The 12,752-nt window shown below is 40.1% G+C and overlaps 1 long non-coding RNA gene across 10 annotated transcripts in view; it reads left to right on the plus strand.

Annotated features, from left to right (window-relative positions):
- The first annotated feature begins 183 nt into the window (after positions 1-183).
- LOC143408268 (uncharacterized) overlaps positions 184-12,752 on the plus strand; it is a 222,394-nt gene continuing 209,825 nt past the window's right edge. For all 10 annotated transcript variants that reach the window (XR_013155604.1, XR_013155603.1, XR_013155605.1 and 7 more), the window contains exon 1: positions 184-416. This is a non-coding gene — a long non-coding RNA (uncharacterized LOC143408268). The remainder of the gene's footprint in view (positions 417-12,752) is intronic.

A 12,752-nucleotide genomic window follows, 5' to 3' on the forward strand; every position in this document is an offset into this window, starting at 1 on the left:
TGTTCCGCTTCGAGGCTCGAGTGGACAGAAGGCAGCCCTCCCTCCCGGGCCTCTGCACGATGGTACGGCCTGCTCCGCCGCTGTCACGTGGGCGCCTCCTGTGTGACGTCGGCGTCTTCGCTGTAGCAAAGCTCGGCCTCTGGAATTCTGAGAACTAATTTGCTATTCGGTGACATAAGAGGGGGAGTGCGCTTTGCTTTCCCGGGGTCTGGGGCTAATTCTTCCTCTCTTACCATAAACTCAGCTCCTCGAGCTAAATGCATAAAAGGGAGCGAGAGATTTGAACCACTAGAACAAGTATGTTATATATAGTAGGTTTAGAGAGACGAGTAAGAGGAAAAAAACAATAAACACCACAGCTCTCTCCAGCTAATATATTAGGCACCACGAGAAAAATATTTGCCAAGCAGTGTTCGGTGGGTTCATTTGCTTTATTTTTTATTTGGGACTGGGATGGAGGGTGTTTTTGAGCTTTTTCTTTTTGATGTGCTGGCTTGGGATTTCTGGTTGTTGTATTTTGATGGTTTTCGGATTTTTGCCTCTGATTTTTGCCTTTTGCAAGTTTGTGGTGTTACGTAAAGCTTAGGATCCGTCATCGGTTGATTCTTGTTTTGTGTGCGTTCTTTCTCTCCCTATCTAATCGCTCCAGCATTTTAAAGAAGATGTATTATTTCAATACTGATACTATTGAAAGACGCTTACCTTTTTAATCATATGTGACAATCCCAACCCCCATTTTCCCCCCTTTGGTGCAATTTCCTTTCCCCTTGGACTTTTACTGAAGAGAGGCTGTCCTGCACTGGAGAGAAATGCTCCAAGAATTTGTTTTGTTTTGGTTTGTTTCTTTCCAGGATAGCAAGTGGTGGGTTTACTCTGTTATTGTTGACTCTTAGGGAATTTCTTGTTGCAAGAAACGTGTGTATTTGGATATGTGTACGTGTGTGTTCTGCAGAATTCTGTGAGCCAAATACATGTTTGTGTTTTGAGTTTCCTTTTTGGGTTAATTCTTTGATTTCTTTCTTTCTCCCCCCCCCCCCCCCCCCCCCCCCGCTTGTTTCAAGGTCGTTGTGAAAAGTCTCTTCAGTCAGTATTGAAGGGATCAGCCAGAGGGAATTCTAAAGGCCTGCCGTGCCAGTATCACAGATACTGCGTGTATTTAGAACAGACTGTGCTACAACTACAGCGCACCGCACGGAGCACAGTCCTCTCAGCTCTGGAGTTGAGAGGAGGAAATATTTCTTTCTCTTTTTCTTTCTTCCTTTCTTTTTAAAGGCAAATGCAGTGCAGAATTATTTCACTGTGGGCCCTGGTTTGTTTGTTCAGAGCTGCCAGTTTCCCTATTTAAATGTTGGTTGGGGTTTTTTCCCCTCCTACTCATCCCTCAATGAGGGAGACTCTTGTTTCTTTTATGTCTCTCTCTTAAAAGAAGGGTGTGAGGGGAAAATAATATTTCAGATTCCTCAAGAATTAACCCAAAATGTTTGGACCAGAAGCAGCTTTCAAAGGTCAGACTGTTCTGAGCTTTGGCTATGAGAGTCCTTCAAGCGACTCATTAAATCACAGATGAGTTCTTAAATGTTCCACAAAATTTCTTCACGTATGAATTTCTAATAAAGATTTTTCTCTAAACAGTATAACTAGTGCAACCCCAAATTTGGATCTATAATGGAGAAGGGAGCGGAGCTTTAAAAGATCGCTGGTTGTTTCCTCAGATATTTGGGATTTCTTTCACTGACAGTAACATAAGAAGTTTCAGATATGGCTGAGAATGCACCCCCCCCACCACCACCAAACACCCCTTCAAAAGGCTGTGTCACAGGTTTTACAACCAGGGGAAGTCCAAAGAGGCTGATTACTTTCCACAAGGGCTGGAGCTTAAGAAATATGTGTAAGTGTCTGTCCCTGTGAAATCTGAATATTTTAATACTTATTGACAGATGGATTACCGCAGCCTCTGCAGAAAAGCCTGTGTTGTGAAGGATTTTTGAAAAATATACATAGACCTAATCCTGTCAATGTTGTTGAAATGAACATTTTACCCCCAAAGACATATGACTTTGTCAAGTGCGGATTCATGCTGCCAGAAGACAGAATGTCTGTTTTTTTTCTTTTCTTTTTTTATGAGTCCCCTTCTTTCTTGTTTTAGAGAGTTTTAAATGGATCCCACTGATTTCAAAATGATACCCCAATTTTGCTGAAACGATTTTCTTTGTGTATTTATATATCTGATTTCTATTTTTCATAAGCTGTAAACACTTTCGGGTTTCTCAGATGCAAGTATATATGACTTAGAATGTGAAGTATATGACTCTTCTGTATTAATTGGCCCTATAATAGGATTACTTTTGTCATTTTTTTGGGGGGGTCACTTTTCTAGTCAAAATTGTGTCTGCCTCATGCACTGTCCTATGCCCCAATCTTAACACACAGCTTGTCCCTCCTGTGTTTCCTTTGCCACTCCACTCTTAGCCCCATGGGGGCGCTGCAGAGCAAAGGGAAATCTGTTCCCTCAGGCAGTGGAACCAGCCAGAATGGGGGCTGGGAAGGAATTCACCCTTCTCATACCTTTGGCCCTCTTCAATTTTCTGCAGGGAGCCTGAGGAGGGAGAACCCACCAAGCCTGATTTATAGATAATTAACCCCATCACCAGGGACCTCAAACCTCCTCAGCACATTATTTCTGGAACCAAGTTCCAGAGTCCCACATTTTTTCTTTCTTTCTTTCTTTCTTTTTTTTTTTTTTTTTTTTTTTGCCAAATCAATGTGTTTACATTGAAAGAAATTGACTAGAACAGAAAGAGACCCATTGAAGAGAGAAAGCCTGAGTGAGTGCATTGGAGAAAGTGAGAGAAAGGATTATTGAAAATATTCTAAAGATAGACACTTACTTTTAGGTGAATCTGTTTCTCTCAAATGAATGGTGAGGATAATTGTGCACTCACTTCACAATCTCTTCAATTCCTAGGAAAGTAACTTTATCAAATGTTATGCCAATTTAATGTCATCTTGAATGTCCTTCCTTCTCTCTTTTTTGATCTCTCCCCCATGGGTCCCAGTTGGCATCACTTCATGGGCCTCCCTCACCCTAGCAGTGCTATGTTATAATAGTAAAGAAATGACTGACTTGAATATTTTCAAATTCTATTTAATCATGCTTAAGAAGCCTTAAAGAGTGATTGGGATCTCATGAATGTTCCTATAGATTTGGGGATACTATATATCAACTAATACCATGATTAAATGGTTAATGGTTATTAATACTCAGAAAATAGGACTAGACCAGCTTCCTTGCCCCATGGACTGAGCATAGGAATAGGTCCCTGATCACAGCTGCTGTGTAAATATAAGCTTTATTACAAAATAAAATAGCCTGGTCCTAATATTACATCTATTTAAGGAAAGGAACATATTTCACATCCAGTTCCCCTCACAAAACCTCCCTCGCAATTCAATCATAGCTGAAAAGGAACCCAGCCTTGAAATAAACTGTCCTGTTCTCTTTCTAAGGGGGCTTAAAATGGGAAGTGGGTGTCACCTGTCAGGAACTTCTGAAACCCTGGTAGGTCTCTAAGGATTATAGATTTTTGAACTGGAAGGAACCTCCTGATCAATCACTCCTCCAGGCTCCCTTCTTTGCAGAGGGTAGGCTGGCTCCTCACAAGAGGTACCTGTGATTCTGGCAACAACTGAAAATGGGTCTGTGTGGTTTGATGGTCCTGTGTCATTTTAGAAAATCAGGTTGACCTGACGTCCTGGGTTTGAAGGTGGGTATCTGGTCTTTTGGCAGAATTGAGGAAAGCAAGTCTACATTGGGTCCTGTGAAAACTGGAAACTGGTTCTCAGAACCAATTCCAGGTAATGATAAACATGGGAGTCTGGATGGTCATCTGGGTTTGTTTATGTGTATAGCCTACAGTGCAGTACTTAAAGGGTATTGGAAATTTTATCTGACTTGTTAACTTTCACCTGTTCCTTCATTTAAAACTTTTGTAAACAAGCTCCATATAGTATCCTTGGACAAAGAAAGGAGTTTCTTGGTGTTTAAAAGAAATACAGAGGCTTTAGGTTATGTAGCTCAATGGTAGAACTCTTGTGTAGCATGCTCAAGGACCTGGATTCCATTACCAGCACCATCAAAAAAATAAATAAAAATGAAAAATAAATTGAGCAGAAAGTTTTGAGACATAAACAAACAAACAAACAACAACAACAAAGTAGAGGATGATTTCCAGCCAGTACCTTCTGAAAAGGAAGCGTCAACATTTAGATTTGGCCCACTTGCTGCTGCCTGCTTTGGGGCTTTTTATTATTCTATTTTCCCCCCTTTAGCAAACCTTTTCAGCCTGGCTCTGAGCTTTCCCCCAAACACTGATTTTTCCACACTTTTTCTCACGTATTTAAAATGGAAATAAATATCTGGAGCTTAAAATAAAGAAGTGATGGAGGTAGGGGCACATGATCATTTGTTTATTGCATTGGATCACTGTTTTGAATAACAGGGTTTTCACTTCCTATGAAACCTTAGCGTGAGGGAATGCAGCAGCTGGACTCAGAGGGATGAGGAGAGGAAGGCACTTGAGTGTTTGTAAACTCTGGGCGGCCCGCCCGCCTGCCCTGCCCGCCCTACCCTGCTGCTGTACTTAGCTGTCTCTACTACCTAAGGCTAGAAGTGGAAAAACTTGATTTGCGTGTTGTGACTGCAATTTTTTTTCTCTCTCTCTCTCTCTCTCTCTCTCTCTCTCTCTCTCTCTCTCTCTCTCTCTCTGCCCCACACCGCCCTCTGTACACCTGACCATGCACAAGCCTATCTGCAGCAGCTCCATGGCAGGGAAAGCTGGGGAGCTGAAGAATGTGCGGAGGGAGGGCGGGCTCGGTACTTTTCCATTCACATCTCCACAGTGGCTTTTCTTGTTTATTTCAACCTCCACCCGCAGGAACCTTTCAGCTGCCTGAAATTCGAGTCATTAAACTGTTCCCTTAGGTCAGACTAAAGAGGCTCGGTGCATGTTTCCAACATGTCAGTGTCTATGTAACCTGTGTACGTACACACACACATACACACACACACACACACACACACACACACACACACAAACCTAAGTCTGCGGGTGCACAGAGGGAGAAGGAAAAAACTGGACTTATTGCCAGAAAAACCTTGGTTTCTAATTACAGCTCTGCCTGGAACTTTATATGGGACATTGAGCAAAGCCACTACTGAAGACTCAGTTTCCTCAGGTGTGCGAAGGAATAACCCAGATGATTTGTAGGGTGCTGGGTGTGTGCAGAGTTCCTAACCTTTACATTTATATAGACTTTTACATAACTTTAGGATGGGGGTGAGAAGGAGCTGTGTGTACATGTGTATAGGGGGTGGAGCAAAGGATTAAAATGTAAACTTGTAAATAAAGAAGGCAGTCGCAGAAACCTCACCTCTATCAATTTTTAACCAATTGTAGACCAAAGTCTGGGATTATGCTGAATGAGTCCAAAAGCCGATTGAAGATTTTAAACATTAAGAGTTGGAGGAGGTAGGTACTAAGACCTTGGACCTTTGATCTCCAGCATTGGTAGTCAGAAGTGACAGTTCTCAAGTGTGTTTTCTGCCCTATAGTTTTTTTTTTATTTCCCCCTTCTGTTTGTTTTTGGAAACTGTCCCAGTCAGTGATAGAAGGAGATGACACTTGTAAAGGGAATAGTCTTTAAGCCACTGGGTTCCGTGTGAGTGTTGAAAATATTTCATAGCATTAGAAGGAGGGGCAGAAGGAAGAAGAGGGGGAAGAAGGATCTAGAGAGAGATTCCTGGTAAGAAACTAAGAGGTGGTTCAGCCATCTCTGCATTAAAAGTAATTATTTGAAGTCAGAGGAAACAACATATGAAGAGTTTGCCCTTTAAACAAAGAGAGAGGAGGAGACTCCACCTACCAGACCAAACTTGAAAGCAATAAAAGAACACTTTCTATCAATATTTCCTATACATTTTCATTCAATATTCTTCAAAAGAAAGGTCTAAAGTTTCTCAGGCATAATTATCCAATGCCACAGCATCCTCAGGAAATAATAAAGTGTCTCCTATTTATCAGTAACGACCCTCTACCATCCCTCCTCCCTTATCATATTTAAATTCTCTAGTATATTGGTACTGAGCACAGTCAGGGTTGAAACCTATTTCTTTCCGTCATTGTGAAACTGTTGAGAGTTATGCAAGAACTGGAAGAGTCTTTAGTTTTATCCAACCCACTGCTACTGATTTTATATAATTGGAAATTGAGGCCCAGACAGAATTTGCCACATACCCTGTCACCAACAGAGCTAGATCCAGAACTTTAAATGCCTGGGTTCTAAATCCTCTCTGCTTTTCCCATGGTTTACTAGTGGGCAGTCTTCAAAAGAGCCATTTGCTGTGGATTCACATTTGTAGAAGGCCTCAAATTAAAAGTTTTGACAATATCTTCACTGGGTTTATACAGCAATGTTAGTGGCACATGATTGAAAGAAGACCATCATACTCAAGTTTTATGTGAATTCCAGTGCAAGACCAGAGGGTCCTAGGTTAGTGTGATATAATATGGTTGATAAATATATAATTGTCCTATGAATAATCTCACTATAAAAGTAAGATTTAAAGTATATTTGGCCTAGAAACAATGACAAGCAGAAAGTGTGCCTAGAGCTCGGATCTTGGCTTCTAATGTCATTCTCTAGTGACAACAATCAGGGCTCCTTAGAGAGATGGCTGAGTCTAGACTGGGGCAGAAGGCATACAAAATGAGAATGGAATATCTTGTAGCACCATGAAGTAAGGAATTGCTTAAAACAAAATGTCTATAGGAGACATTTCAAGGATACACAGGAACTTGGAACAACTTTCAATAGCTAAAGCTGGAATAATTTGAGAAAAAAAAAAATATGTTGGCTTATAACCCAAACTAGTGAAACAAACAAACAAACAAAGAAAAAACACACAAAAAACCACAAGTCTGTACTAATATAAATAAATCATTGAATAAATTAATAAATGAGAGAGAAGAAATAAGTATTCTATGCAGAAGAATTCCAAGTAATTTATGTAGATAACTTGCCATCAAAAAGGGGAAGCATAAATCCCTACTCTTTTTTTTTTTTTTTTTTTGATGGTGGTACTGGGGATTGAACCCAGGAGCTTTCTACTTCTGAACTATATCCCCCAGCAACTGCCCCCACTTTTTAAGTTTTTTAATTTTCAAACAGCATCTTACCATGTTGCCCAGGCTGGCCTCAAACTTGTGATCCTCCTGCTTCAGCATTCTGAGTCACTGGGATTATAGGCATGTGCCCCCAAAAATCTACATTCCAAGTGTGGGCCACATCTAATACCTTCTTTCCAAAGAGTACAGTATGGAAAGACAATGAGGAGAGAATAAGTTAATAGGGAGAATTCTGACAAATCCCATCTCAGCCAGGCAATCAAGGTCAACATCAACAATAATAATTTTATGTACCTTCTATGTGATATAATGTAGTTGTCTTCCCATAATCCTTATATAATCGTAAGAAAAAAACATCAGACAAGTCTAGTAAAGGGAGACCCTAGAATACTCTTGACCAGCAATTCTCAAAACCATCAAGGTCTTCAGAAACAAAGTCTGAGGAACTGTCACAGTCTAGAATAACCTAAGGAGACATGACAGCTTCATGTAACGTAGTGTCCCGGATGGGATCACAGAATAGGAACAGACATAAAGTCAACCTAAATAGAACTGAATCAGTGATGAACTTAATTAATGATAATGTATCAATGTTGTTTCATTAATACAAATGCACTATACTAATTTATGACGGTAATAATACAAGAAATGGGTACAGGGTTATTTTCTGTACCATCTTCTCAATTCTTCTGTTAATCTAAAACTGTTCTTAAAAATAAAGTCTGTTAGCTGGAAAAATATATACCTACATTTTTTGGGATTTTTCTTTTCATTTCTTCTTCTTCTTTTTTTTAATGCCAGAAAACTCTAAAAAGTGACCTAGGCTTTTTTTTTTCTCTCTCTCTCTCTCTCTCTCTCTCTCTTTTTTGTAAGGGAGAACCAGGGATTGAACCCACAGCTGCTTTATCTCTGAGCTACAAATCTCAGCCCTTTTTCCTATATTATTAGAGAGAGTCTCACCGAATTTCTTAGGGCCTTGCTAAATTTCTGAGGCTGGCTTTGAACTTGTGATCCTCCTACCTCAGCCTCCTGAGCCACTGGGATTACAGGTATGCACCACCACATCTAGCTTGACCTAGCCCCCTCTTAAAATTTGAATAGTCCTGCTTCCCACTCAATCATTTTCATAGAATAGGTCAGGGAAATGGGAGATCTTGCCTGAATAATATTTTTGTTTTGTTAGGTTGGAAGCACTTTATTTAGTTTCTGAATGCCACCACCTGGAAAACACTAGGGAGGAACCAAAGGCCAAATGTCATTATGGGAGCAGATGAATTAAGCCACCTCTTTGATTCACATATTCAACCTTTCTCTGTGTTAAGCCTCCATGGAAACAAGGATCTCTTTGCCACCAGTCCAGAGAGACTATATAGAACTAGAGGATTCTTAGTTGAGGCTATAGGAGTCCCAAACTCTTCTCAGAGTGTCTGCTATTTCACTACATAACTCTAGTAGAATTGTGGATTTCATCAGACTTGTAACTCTGGATGTTTACAGAAAAAACATGGACAGACCCCAAAACTCTATGAAGATATGCATCTGATCTCATAGACTAAATTCTGAAAGCCTCTATCCTCAACATTCACTTCACCCAGTTCTACAGTTGACAAAGGTCCAGGAAAGAATTGATTTGCAAAGACCACTTGGCAAATTAATGGTAGAGTTGATTCCCATCAAGTCCACCCTGAATCATTTATTTTGCTGCAGCATCTGAGGACTGCTATTATATTGATAGACATTATGATTTCAAAAGTGCTTCATTAATTTCTAACCAATTGTCAGTTAACGATTGCTTCTAGTTCTAATGCTGCACTTGAGTTTTAAATGTCTCTTTGTTTCTTCCCTTCAGCTTTCCCCACCTCTACCAGCATCTTTGCCAAAGTATTTATGAGATTTTTGAACCAATACTTATATTCACTATGGAAGGTGACATTTAAATAACTGTTGGTGAAATGCAGTGAGATTATTCCTCCTGTGTCAATTAAGATGACTTTTTCAGAGTACTGTTTGATTACATGTACAAAGAATCATAAGATGGTTGCTGGGTCATGCCCTTTGACCCAGTAATTCCATTTCTAGAAATCTATCCTCAAGGAATAATTCAACATGCAAGGGGGGAAAAAAATAACTTTGGGTGAATAGATGCATCCTAGCATTTTATCTAACAGTAAAAATTCTAAGAGCCTACATGTGCCATCATTAGTAGGTTGGGAGAAAGGGTGTTGGCTAAAGAATGCTTAAATAAATTACAATATAACTAATTCTGAAAATTAAAGCTGAAAAATATATATGGTAACATGAAAGTGAAAAGAAGTAGGATGTGTGTGGGTGTGTGTACCTATATACACACATATATACATATATACCTGTTATAGGTGTATATATGTGTGTGCATAGTATATTCACAACTATATTTAAAAATATTTTTCATAGAAAATTGACTAGATATAAATGAGTGCATAATTAACAAAAACAATTACAGTAACTATCTTGGGATAGTAGAATTTATTGGGTGCTTTTTTTTCTACTTTAATCTTTTTTGTATCTTCCAAAATGTTTTTCATCTGTCTCATAAGCACACACTCAGAATCTGAAAAACCCTAAGGGATCGCTTTCAAGCACATACAATTAGGCCCTTAATTCAGAATTTCGAATATTTGACTTAAAGTTGGAATCACCCACATCTGTAGGGCCCACAGTAAAAGTGAGAGCTGCCCACACTCTCGTGGAGAGCATCTTTCACTCTGGGAGCCACTTGTCTCCAGAGCAACAAAATAGACCCTTTCTGTGCATTGACCGTAATGAGATGAAGGAGAATCTGCAGGTCTTTGATCTGTCTCCCGCCCACTTGGTGGTGGTGTGATTATCTTGTTTGTTGGTGTTTCATGGCATTTGCAAATGTCAGAGGGTTTCCTGGTTACTATGCTGTCTCTATGAGGCCACCCAAGAGCCTTCCTAGTAGATAGAACTTCTTTGGGATCCTCCTGGGGTAACAGGTGACTTATTTTTTTTTTTTTTAATTTTATTTTATAACATGTTTGGCTAGTGAATGCTGAGGGAAAAGGTTTAAAATAAACTCAGTGTTTTATCATCAGACAGTCACAAAGCCCTTAAGAACTTTGTGGGGAGTATACCATTATTTGGGTCACTGGTTCTCAAATAAGGGCATGGAGCTAGACATCAGAATGTAGAAGGGTGAGGGCAGGGATCAGGATGCTAGTAAACCCATCCTTAAAACACCGATGTGATTCTTCATTCTTGGCTCATTCTATGCACTCATGGCATTTCTCACTCAATCATATACTTTATTAACTGTCTCTTTTAGGTAGACACTGTGCTAGACACTAGGGAAACAAACAAGAATAAAACATGGGACTCTGATCCCAGGGGGCACACCAGGGACTAAGAAAATAGAGATCCAGAAAGATTCTGAAGCTTGCTTTAGGTTATGTAACAGATGGTGCCTGAGCCAGAATTATTCCCCAAATGTCCTGATTCTGAACCCAGTAAAACCCCAGGGCTTCTTCTCAGAGGCTCATCCCTGACCCTACACCCACATCAGTGTGAGGCACTGAATCCCTGCTAGGGCAGGTTCAGCCTCTTTGAGTGTTTGATTAGAGCAGAGTATAACCCCACCACCTCAATGTGCCATGCAGGAAAGCCAGTGCCCTACGGTAGAAGATCAACAAAGACTAGTGCACACACAAGCTCAGCTTTCTGTACCCTCAGTACCATGGAGACTCAGCTTTCAGGCCAGAGCTTCATAGCTAAGATCATCCATTCTTCAAGTGAGACTAGAACCCTGTCTTGGACTCCAAGTCTAGGTTCCTGCTTAACTCCTGTCAGTCCTCTTCTTGGAGAGCCTGGATCCTGGGTTTTATATCCTCTTGCGTTCAATTCCTGTCGGGTTCTACCATGATCTGATAGATTACCTTAAAATCACACACAACCTCAAGCAACAGCCACAACCTAGACTCTAGACCCTAGCAGAAACTAGGCACCTCGTAGATTCCCACCCAACCAAAACTAAGTTCACCATAGTCCATGGGCATCTCAGATCTCTGGGTCATAAACTCATAGGTAAAGTCTCAGGTACCAGTCTTGCATCCAGACTGCTCTCCATAGCACCCTAGATAGATTGGGCTCTTCTGCCAGGAGTTGTAACTATTTTCAGTGGCCAGGAAAGGACATAGGATATTGTGTTAGTCAGCTTTCTATTCCTATAACAAACACTAGAGATAATTAACATATAAAAACAAAAGGCTGATTTTGGCTCACAGTTTTAGAGTTTTCAGTCCTTGATGAATTGGCTCAGTTGATTTGGGACTGTGGTAAGGCAGCACATCAAGTAAGAAGCATGTGGGAGAGCAAGAATACCATTCATTTTATGTCTGGGAAGCCAAAAACAAGAGGAAGAGAAAGGGACTGGGGTCCTCCTGTCTCCTCTAACTTCTCTCTAACTTCTTTCCAGTCTCATGTACCACAATTTTCTACACCAGACCCCTGGTCATTCCCCAGGGACTCATGCACTTTCCTCCATTCTCATCCATGCCTTGGCCTCTGCCTCTCCCTGATAAGCCATAATAAGCTCGAGGACAGGGGTAGTCACTTTTGTTTTCTTAGAACTGTGTCCAACAAATGATGCTTACTTAGAAAATGTTGACTAAATTAAAGTAGGTAGAACTGAAAGGGAATTCTATGTGAAATCTGAGGATCTGGGTTCCAGTTAAAGTTCCAGAGCTGACTAAGTTCTATGGGTCTCAGTTTCTTGTTCTCTAAAATGGTAATTTCTGTTAAGGGTACTCACCGGATTCTCATGAAAACATCAAGTACAGTGGAGGAGAAAGTGCTTTGAAAATTATAATGCACAGTTCAAAGTGGTTGTTGAATGACTGAAGGGATCATCAAATGAGTGAACTATCACTGTTATGTAAAGTCATCAGGTTATTCAATAACAAATTATGAGGCTCAGATTATATCTGGGAACAATGTATTTGAAGTACCCTGACTTGATTTTGTAACCATCCTTAAATGTGAGTATTTCACTTCCCCAAATATTTTAACCCCTTAAGCACTAGAAGATGTAGGTTGCTGCTAAGGATTCATAGTGATCCAAAAAGAACAAAAAAGATCACCAGAAAGTCTTTTTGTTCTTGAAATGCAGAATTGGAAATGAACCATTTTCCAGTAGTGGGAACTGAAATCCAGTGTAGATCCTCCTTTTTGGTACCTTCTTCCTCTTTCTTCCTCCTCTTTCTACCTTAGCTCCTCCCAGCCCTCTCCTGCACCCCAATGTAAAAATAATTAGTTGTTTTGTGCTAACTTTCATCTTAGAAAAAGGTACAAGCAAAATCCAAATTTATCAGAACTATTTTCTTGGATGAACATGATGGCTACTTATAAAATTTTAAAGACGTTTGTTAGGGGTTAAAAAGATAAATATCTCAAAAGCCCATCTCATATTTTCTATGTCGATAACAATAGCTAACAGAAATGGAACAGAAAATCCAGTGGACTCGAGAAATAAGTCACAACAATCTCCAAAGGGGCTGGGTTGGTAGTGTTCAG

Source organism: Callospermophilus lateralis, chromosome 10 (assembly GCF_048772815.1).
Source record: "Callospermophilus lateralis isolate mCalLat2 chromosome 10, mCalLat2.hap1, whole genome shotgun sequence".
Classification (NCBI taxonomy): Eukaryota; Metazoa; Chordata; class Mammalia; order Rodentia; family Sciuridae; genus Callospermophilus; species Callospermophilus lateralis.